The 10000-nt window shown below is 43.5% G+C and overlaps 1 protein-coding gene across 2 annotated transcripts in view; it reads right to left on the minus strand.

Moving 5' to 3' along the window:
• Positions 1-10000, minus strand: part of LOC113804147 (P-selectin-like) — a 152531-nt gene that overhangs the window by 77713 nt on the left and 64818 nt on the right. The window lies entirely within an intron of this gene.

The following is a 10000-nucleotide window of genomic DNA, read 5'->3' on the forward strand; positions in this document are numbered from 1 at the left end:
CATACATTCTATCAAAATCCTCCTTTAATTTCATGCTCATACTCTCAACACAAAAAAGAAAGACAAAAGTGACTAAATAAACGATTATGAGATCCGCTACCTCCTTCCTAGGCTATCGCTAATCTTAGCAAGAACCGCTCGACTCTCCCGAGGTTATAAGTAGGGGCAAAAAAGTGTTGCGAGCGTCAGTCCCTCTCTATGGACAGATGATGGAGGATCGTAGCGGAGGGAGGGAGGGAGGGAGGGAGGGAGGGAGGGAGGGAGGGAGGGAGGGAGGGAGGGATGTAGAGGAGACAAAGAGAGAGGAGGGAGGGAGGCGTGAGAGGAGAGAAAGGGAAGGGGAGGGAAGGAGGGGAGGATGGGGCTTAAGGAAGGGGAGTAGCGGAGGGGAGGGAGGGAGGGAGGGAGGGCGGCGTGAGAGGAGAGAAAGGGAGGGGAAGATGGGGCTTAGGGAAGGGGAGTTAAGATGATGGAGGATCGGAGGGAGAGAGGAGGGGAGGGAGGGAGGGAGAGGATAGAAAGGGAGGGAAGGGGACGGGAGGAGGAAAGGGGAGTTAAAATCGTGATCTGCCATGTGACAATACCCCCTAGAAAGGAGGTGAAGTGGACGGGGAGAGGAGAATAGTTTCGAAAAGTGATCCATTGAGTGGAAATACCTTTAAGAAAAGAGGGAAAAGGGAGGAAGCGAAAAGAAAATAGAAGGTAGGGGGAGAGAAGGTAATGGAATGGATGGGAGGAGAAGAACAGAGAAGGAAAGAGAATACAAGAAGAGAGAAGAGAATAGAAGTAAAAAGAAGGGGAAAGGAGAGGAGTGAGCGAGGGGAAGGGGGGGTCGGGTCTCCATTTGTCACGTGACAACTCTGTAGAGTCACGGAGAGTCAGTCAGGAGAGTGACAGCCAAGCCAATGACGTAAAAGGTTATGCATGATATTCATTTCGTAACCTCCCGCCCCCCCTTCCCCTCCCCCCCTAAAACCTCCCAAGAATTACGTAACGCGCGTGGAAGTGCTGACTAGGGGGGGGGGAGGTGAGGCGGGTAGTGGGGGGGGGGGGGGAGGGTGTCGGGGATGAGGGGGAGAGGAGGGAGAGGGAGAGGGTAGGATGATAGGGGAGAGGGGATAAGGGAAGTGGAGGAAGAGGGGGAGAGGGGTTAAGGGAGGAGGAGAGGGAGAGGGGGTAGGGGAGGAAGAGGGGGAGAGAGGGTTAGGGGAGGAAGAGTAGGAGAGAGGGTAGGGGTGGAAGAAGGGGTAAGGGAGGGAAGAGGGGGAGAGGGGGTAGGGGAGGAAGAAGAGGAGGAGAGGGGGTAGGGGAGGAAGAGGGGCTAGGGGGAGAGGGGGAAGAGGGGAGGAAAGGGAGGGAAGGGAAGGAAGGAGGTTAGGGGAAGGGGAGGGAAGAGGGGGAGTGGGAGGAAGGGAAGGAAGGGGAGAGGGAAAAGGGAGGAGGGGGACTAAAGAGGGTAGAGGGATCATTAAGGTAACGACTGACATCTCAATCACTCCTGAGAAAATTTAGAAATAAAAAAAGGGAAAAGAAAGGAGGCGGGTGACGAAGATGAAGAATTAAGAGGTGGAGGAATAAAGCAAGGGAATGGAGAGAAGAAGAGTGAAAAAGCAAGTGAAAGGAAAGAGAAAGAGTAAGAGAGAGAAACTGGTAGTTAACGAATATAACAGAAATAAAATTTAAAAAATGCCGAATTATTTTATAATTCTATGAACATCGAAACAATAAATGAAAATTAGCGAAAAAGTGAACAGTGAATAAAATCTGATGCACATATTTACATACATACACTAATGATGTAAATAAATCATGAGTAAAATACAAAAAAAAAAAAAAAAAGGAAAACAATATATGACTAAAGTAAAAATAAAAAAAAAACAATACTAAAGCAAAGATAAACTGAACCGTATAAATAAGTACCAGCGATTTCAAAAAAACGAAGGACGCCCGTTGAAACAAATGACAATCGCTTCGGACCAGAAAGAAAATGATAAAAAATAAACACATATATATTTCCCTCCCTCCTGCAATAATACACGAACAAGGGAAAAAATAATACGGTGTCGCACGATGGCTTGGTAATGACAAAGGTGACACAATCATAAATTTGGGGAGGAATTCATTTTATGCTAAGCGAACGCGGGAAACATGGCGGATCGAAGGTTTTCGTGCGGTTGTTACGCGCCGTCCGCCATCTTGGTTTCACGAAGGGCTTCATAAATCATAAAAAATCGATGTCTATTTTGGTTGTAAATTTGATGTTGACTTATCTTTGATGTTCTTTAGTAAATCTTATTTCAAATGATGAATAATTTTACCCTTCTCGTTATTTTCAAGCTTATTTAGTCGACAAAACCACGGTGGAAATAACCTAAACTGCAAGCCAGGACACTTTTAGTATATCTTATATCGATAACCAAATATTCCCATCCTCTCGTACGTTATTTTCCGTCTATCAAGTCCCCGCAACAAAATAACGGTCAAAATATCTCAAACCGCAACCCGGGAAATTCAGTCTTCAGACCCGTAATATTCAAAATATACGTTAACGCGGATAGCTGAGGGTGTGCATCGCATCCTATTATTTTTACGCAAACCTTTTCACGGGATAAGTGTGTCATTGATTTTTATGAGTGTGAGGGACTGGGGAGGGAGAGAAGGGAGCGAGAGGAGAGGAGAGGAGAGGAGAGGAGGGGAAAGGGAAGAAGGGAAGAGGGAGGGAGGGAGGGAAGGGGGAGGGAAGGAGGGAAGAGGGAGGGAGGGAGAGAGTGGGAAGGGAGAGAGGGAGGGAGAGAAGGGAGCGAAAGAGAAGAGAAGAGAGGAGAGGAGAGGAGGGAGCGGGAGGGAAGGAGGGACTGGGGAGGGAGAGAAGGGAGTGAAAGAGAGGAGAGGAGAGGAGAGGAGAGGGAGGGAGGGGGAGGAAAGGAGCAAAAGAGAGGAGAGGAGAGGTAGAAGAAGGAGAGGGGAAGGGAATGAGGGAAGAGAGAGGGAGGGGGGAGGGAAAGAGAGGAGGGAAGGAGGGGGAAGGGAAGGTGGTGAGGAATGAATGAAGGAAGAAAAGGAGTGAATGAAAAACAGAAAGGAGAGGAAGGGAGGAGGCAGAGAAAGGCAGGAGGGAGGATAAGGAGAGAATAAATGAAGGATGGAAGCGGAGGAGGGGAAGGAGAAGAGATAGGAAGGGGATAGGATGGAGGGAGGAAAATTTGACAAGACGGAGAGTAACAAGTAGAAAGAAAGGTAATTAATATAATATACTAATTGAAAACAATAATAGTACTAGTAATGACCATGTCGATTATAAAGACAATCATAATAATCAGGATAATAACAATACAAACATATCTACGGAGAGAGAGGGAGAAAGAGAGAGAAAGAGAGAAAGAGAGAGAAAGAGAGAGAGAGAGAGAGAGAGAGAGAGAGAGAGAGAGAGAGAGAGAGAGAGAGAGAGAGAGAGAGAGAGAGAGAGAGAAGAGAGAAAGAGAGAGAAAGAGAGAGAGAGAGAGAGAGAGAGAGAGAGAGAGAGAGAGAGAGAGAGAGAGAGAGAGAGAGAGAGAGAGAAAGAGAAAGAGAGAGAGAGAGAGAAAGAGAAAGAGAGAGAAGAAAGAAAGAGAGAGAGGAGAGAAAGAGAGACAGATCGATAGAGAGAGAGAATGAAGAGAAAACAACGTAATAAAAAAAACATTTCCATTTTCCTGACTCCAAATTTCCCTCAAAACCATTGACAACAGACAAGCACAAGAACGCGTCTGAAATTCCTACAGTGAGAGACCAGAGACCAGAAACACACAGGTCATCATAAAGTCACTGGTTTGACGGCCAATGTGTCATGAAACTTTTTTTTTCATATGAAGAAAATTATATGCGTTTCGGTCTACTGGAAATATTAAGAATTTGCATTTGCTTTCCTAAATGTTTTTCAAATTGATATTTTACATTTAGTACATATGCGGTAATAAGTTTGTAGTCATAATTACATTTAATATACATGCGGTAATAAGTTGGGTTTGTAGTCATAATGATATGATAACAGCATGATCAACAACATGGAAATAATCATATTATACTTGATTCTCGAGGGAATTAAATTCTCCATATGTTGCAATATCTTAATCCATCCTTCCTTTTCATCTGCATCAGTCTTTACGTCCCAATTTTTGTATACCACATCATATTTCTTTTTTTAATTGTCCTATTGCTATTTACTCTCACTCCCTCTTGGATAATATACGACAGACCTCAAGTAACTTCACAATGCATACTCCACAGACGGGAAATATGAAGTTTTCCATCAGCTTTCTGTACAACTTCCCACTTTTTAAAAATCTTTCCCGTTACTATTTCTCTCACTCATTCTCAGACGATGATGCCAAGACCCCAGGAACTTCACAAAGCCAATAAACGAACTCCACAGACGGGAAAGATGAAATTTTCTGTCCTTTTTCTATAAATCTTTCCCCCTTTTTTATTGTTCCTATTACTATTTCCCTCACTCATTCTCAGGCGATGATGCACGAGAGACACCAAAACCTCAGGAACTTCACAGAGCCAATAAACTAATTTCACTGACGGGAAAAATGAAGTTTTCCACCCGAATTCTATACAACTTCCCCCTTTTTAAAATCTTTCTTATTACTATTTCTCTCACTCATTCTCAGACGATCACGCACGAGAGACACCAAGACCCAAGGAACTTCACAAGAGCCAATAAACTAACTCCACAGACGGGGAAGATGAAGTTTTCTATCCTTTTTCTATACAACTTCCCCCCTTTTTTTAAATCTTTCCTATTACTATTTCTCTCTCTCATTCTCAAGCGATGATGCACAAGAGACACCAAAACTTCGGGAACTTCACAGAGCCAATAAACGAACTCCACAGACGGGAAAGATGAAGTTTTCTATCCTTTTTCTATACAACTTCCCCCTCTTTTAATAACTTTCCTATTCCTATTTCTCTCACCCATTCTCAGACGATCACGCACGAGACACCAAAACTTCAGGAACTTCACAAAGCCCCTAAACGAACCCCACAGACGAGAATGATGAAGTTTTCTACCCTTTTTCTAAAAATCCTTCCCCTTTCTTATTTTTTACATCCTTTTAAAAATCTTCCGTTACTATTTCTCTCACTCATTCTCTGATGATGATGCCAAGACCCCAGGAACTTCACAAAGCCCCTAAACGAACCCCACAGACGGGAAAGATGAAGTTTTCTATCCTTTTTCTAAAAATCCTTCCCCTTTCTTATTTTTTACATCCTTTTAAAAATCCTCCGTTACTATTTCTCTCACCCATTCTCAGACGATCACGCACGAGACACCAAAACTTCACAGAGCCAATAAACGAAACCCACAGACGGGGAAGATGAAGTTTTCTATCCTTTTTCGATACAACTTCCCCCTTAATAAAATCCTATTACTATTTCTCTCACCCATTCTCAGGCGATCAATGCACGAAAGACACCAAGACCCCATGAACATCACAGAGCCAATAAACGAACCCCACAGACGGGAAAGATGAAGTTTTCTATCCTTTTTCTATACAACTTCCCCCCCTTTTTAAAATCTTTCCTATTCCTATTTCCCTCACTCATTCTCAGGCGATGATGTACGAGAGACACCAAAACCCCAGGAACTTCACAGAGCCAATAAACTTATTTCACTGACGGGAAAAATGAAGTTTTCCACCCGAATTCTATACAACTTCCCCCTTTTTAAAATCTTCCTTATTACTATTTCTCTCACTCATTCTCAGACGATCACGCACGAGAGACACCAAGACCCCAGGAACTTCACAGAGCCAATAAACGAACCCCACAGACGGGAAAGATGAAGTTTTCCATCCGCTTTATATACAACTTCCCCCTTTTTTAATCTTTCCTATTACTATTTCTCTCACTCATTCTCAAGCGATGATGCACGAGAGACACCAAAACTTCAGGAACTTCACAGAGCCAATAAACTAATTTCACTGACGGGAAAAATGAAGTTTTCCACCCGAATTCTATACAACTTCCCCCTTTTTAAAATCTTTCTTATTACTATTTCTCTCACTCATTCTCAGACGATCACGCACGAGAGACACCAAGACCCAAGGAACTTCACAAGAGCCAATAAACTAACTCCACAGACGGGGAAGATGAAGTTTTCTATCCTTTTTCTATACAACTTCCCCCCTTTTTTTAAATCTTTCCTATTACTATTTCTCTCACTCATTCTCAAGCGATGATGCACGAGAGACACCAAAACTTCAGGAACTTCACAGAGCCCCTAAACTAACCCCACAGACGGGAAAGATGAAGTTTTCTATCCTTTTTCTAAATATCTTTCCCCTTTTTTATTTTTTACATCCTTTTAAAGTATCTTCCGTTACTATTTCTCTCACTCATTCTCAGACGATCAGGCACGAAAGACACCAAAACTTCAGGAACTTCACACAGAGCCCCTAAACGAACCCCACAGACGGGAAAGACGAAGTTTTGTACCCCCGCGCAGGCACCTTTGACCTTTCGTTGAAGTTTACCTCGTGACCCTTACGAAGGCGGGCGGGATTTCGTCACCCTTCGCTCACCAGGAGTCATTGTGCAGGGGGCGTGTCCCTGAACGAGGCAACGGGGGTGGGGGGTGGGTGGGGGGTGAGGGGTGAGTCAAGGAAAACATCTGTCCTGCAATGATAATGGGCGCCGCGCGAACACCTGTCGTGGAAAAGCACCTGTCTTGTTAATAATACGTTAACGATAAGGAGATAAGCCGAGATCGACCGTCAATAATAATAAAAAAAAATAATAATAATAAATATATAAAACTAAATAAACGAGCGAACGTTTTCCATTGTTCCTTTTCAATCATACCCTCCTCTACTTTATGTTTTTTTCTCGTCAAGTTTGCTTTTTATTGTTCGCGTTCAGGAGCTTAAATGATGATGACGATGATATAATAATAATAATAATAATAATAATAATAATAATAATAATAATAATAACAGCAACAATAATAACAACAACAACAATAATAATAACAATAATAACAACAACAACAATAATAATAATAATAATGATAATTATAATAGCAGTAGGCTAAAATCTCTCTTCCTCTCTCAGCACATCGAAAGATCAAGTGCAAAAGAGTCTCACATCTCCTTCTCTCTTAACACATCGAAGGGTCATGCGAGTCTCATGCGTGTCCGGGATGTGGTAACTGGCACGAGGTTAGAGAGCAGTTCCCCTTCCCTTCTAACCGGCCTGATCCTCGCTTATCCGGACAGCAACTGTACTCTTAGCCGGTTCTTTTTATCACGACACATCATCCTATCATAAAACTTTTCATTTTCTTTTTTTTTAACTTTGTGAATTTCGATACTCTTTAAAAACCGTTTTAATCCCCCTTGAAGTCGCTTCCCAGACCCGTTCACCAGTCTTCGAATCCTTATAAGGAGATCGAATCCTCCGAATCTGATGTTCTTTCCCTTCTTCTATTACCTTCCCACTATTCATTTACTTATTCTCCCACGTCACCAAACCACATTCTCTCGACCTCTCTTTTATCCCCCGTTTTCTTCATTTTCCTCACTTTTTTACACCAACCTTTCGACATTTCTTTCCTCCTTCCTTTCTTCTTTCTTCCTCCTTCTTTTCCCTCTATCCTCCTTCGCCTAGAACGTAACGGGAAACGCAAAACGTAAAATATTTATCACGTCCTGTTCGCTTACGATTCCTCAGCCCACCTCGAATGCTTATTAAATGCACTTTCTTGTTGGTGTGTGTGTTGGGGTGTAGGAGAGGCTTGGGTCAGGATGGAGAAAGGGAGTGTTTGGAAATCCATTTGGTCGTGTTTCCATATCTCGTTTTGAAATTTGGAAATCTATTTTTGGCGGTGTTTTTATAGCTATTTTTTTTTTTACTTTGTGGAATTTTGGAGATCAGGTTCGGATTTGTTTCAATTACTGGGTATCTATGGTCATTTATGTTATTTCCTTTTTTATACTTTCCTTCTCTCGCTTTAATGCTCTTTTCTCTCTCGTTCTCCTATTTTCTATTTCCATTTTCCCCGCCCTTTCTCTCTTTTCTCTGTTACACCCCCATCTCTCTGACTTTTTCACTCTTTCTTTATCTACTTATCTTCTCTTTGCTTTGGTTCTCATTCTATTTATCTTCACTCATTCTTTTCTCTCTACTTTCTTATCTTTACTTCTCCTCTCATCCTTTTACCTCACTTGACCCTTTCCTTCTGCCTCTTTCCCCATTTTCGTCACTCCTCTCTTCATCCTATCATTTCATTCCCATCTCATTTCTATCTTCCCCTTCCCTTGCCCCTATTCCCACTTACCTCACACCTCTACTTCTCTCCCCGTACACACTTCTTCACTTCCCTCCCTCATCCCCTTTTACCTCCTTTCCCTTTTCCTTCCTTTCCTCCCTCTTCTCTCACCCTTTCACCTCTCTTCCCTTTCCCCCTTACCCCCCCCCTCTTCACTTTCCACCCTCCCACCTCTCTACACTCACTTACCTCCCCTCCCCCTTCCCTCACCCTTTCACCTCTCTTCCCTTTCCCCCTACTCCCTTCTTCGTTTTCCACCCCTCCCACCCCCCCATACCCTCTCACCTCCCACCCCCCATCTCCTTCCCCTTACCTCCCTTTCCCCTGCCTCCTTCCCTCACCCTTCCACCTCCTTTCCCATTCTCCCTACCCCCTTCCGTCATACTTTCCCCCTACCCACTTCTTCGCTTTCCACCCCACCCCCCCTCCCCACACCCTCTCACCTCCCATCCCACCCCCTCCCACCTACCGCCCGCACCCAAACCGGCAAGTTCCACCCCCCCCCCACCACCCCTTCCCGCACGTGCGTCACCCACCACTCCCTCCTCCTCCCCCCCGCCCCCCCCCGCCAACACGACCTGGGGCCCGTTACTTCAACTCGACTTGTGTAGGTCAACTATCCTGCTCGAACGGGCTTCTTCCCCCGATTACCCACTGAACGGAGACTGCAAAAGCCTCGTTAAAACGGACCGAGGAGTTGAACCGCGGATAGTTCTCTCTCCTTTTTTTTGTCAGTATCATTACTTTTTTTTATAGTTCTCTCTCTCTCTCTCTCTCTCTCTTTTCAGTATCATTACCTTTTTTAAAACTAATTTTACGTAGGAGTTGAACCGCGGATAGTTCTCTCTCCTTTTTTCAAATCTCCTTTTATTTCATATTTCATTCGGTTCTTCATTTCCAAAAGCGGGGATATTCGTGCAAAATTGGAATATATATATATACTCACTCATTTTTTTATCATTTATTTATTTCATTTTCTTCCTTTGATTTCCTTTATGTTTCCATATAAGGGCATTTGTGTACAACTGATTGACTATATCAGTAAAGGAAAAAGTCATATACTTCATGTGTGTGTGTGTGTGTGTGTGTGTGTGTGTGTGTGTGTGTGTGTGTGTGTGTGTGTGTGTGTGTGTGTGTGTGTGTGTGTGTGTGTGTGTGTGTGTGTGTGTGTGTGTGTGTGTGTGTGTGTGTGTGTGTGTGTGTGTGTGTGTGTGTGTGTGTGTGTGTGTGTGTGTGTGTGTTGTGTGCGTGTGTGTGTGCGTGTGTGTGTACGTGTACATGAGTAATATTTCTGCTACAACGATATGCAAAACCATCGTTTCATATTCGCATTAACTGTTATTTTGCATGACTTTGCAAACTGCTGCTGATAAAGCTACAATATGACGCATGATTTTGCCAACATAACAAATCAACACAGATCACATAATATCCTAAAAATCCCTCATCTCAACCTCATAAACAGAGAGAGAAAGAAAGAAAAATAAAAAGAAAAAATAAAAACTCGAGCAAATCACTTCGGATTTAATTCGTGAGGGAATCATTTCCATTCCTTCTCTTTGTCTCTCCTTTTCTTTCCTCATTTATCGGGTCATGCTCCATTTCCTTTCCTACTCTGACACTCACCTTGCGGGATGTGGAGGCTGGAATGTGGTGCGTGGGAGGAGGAGGAGGAGGAGGCGGAGG

The sequence above is a fragment of the Penaeus vannamei genome, chromosome 25 (genome assembly GCF_042767895.1).
Source record: "Penaeus vannamei isolate JL-2024 chromosome 25, ASM4276789v1, whole genome shotgun sequence".
In the NCBI taxonomy this organism is placed as follows: domain Eukaryota; kingdom Metazoa; phylum Arthropoda; class Malacostraca; order Decapoda; family Penaeidae; genus Penaeus; species Penaeus vannamei.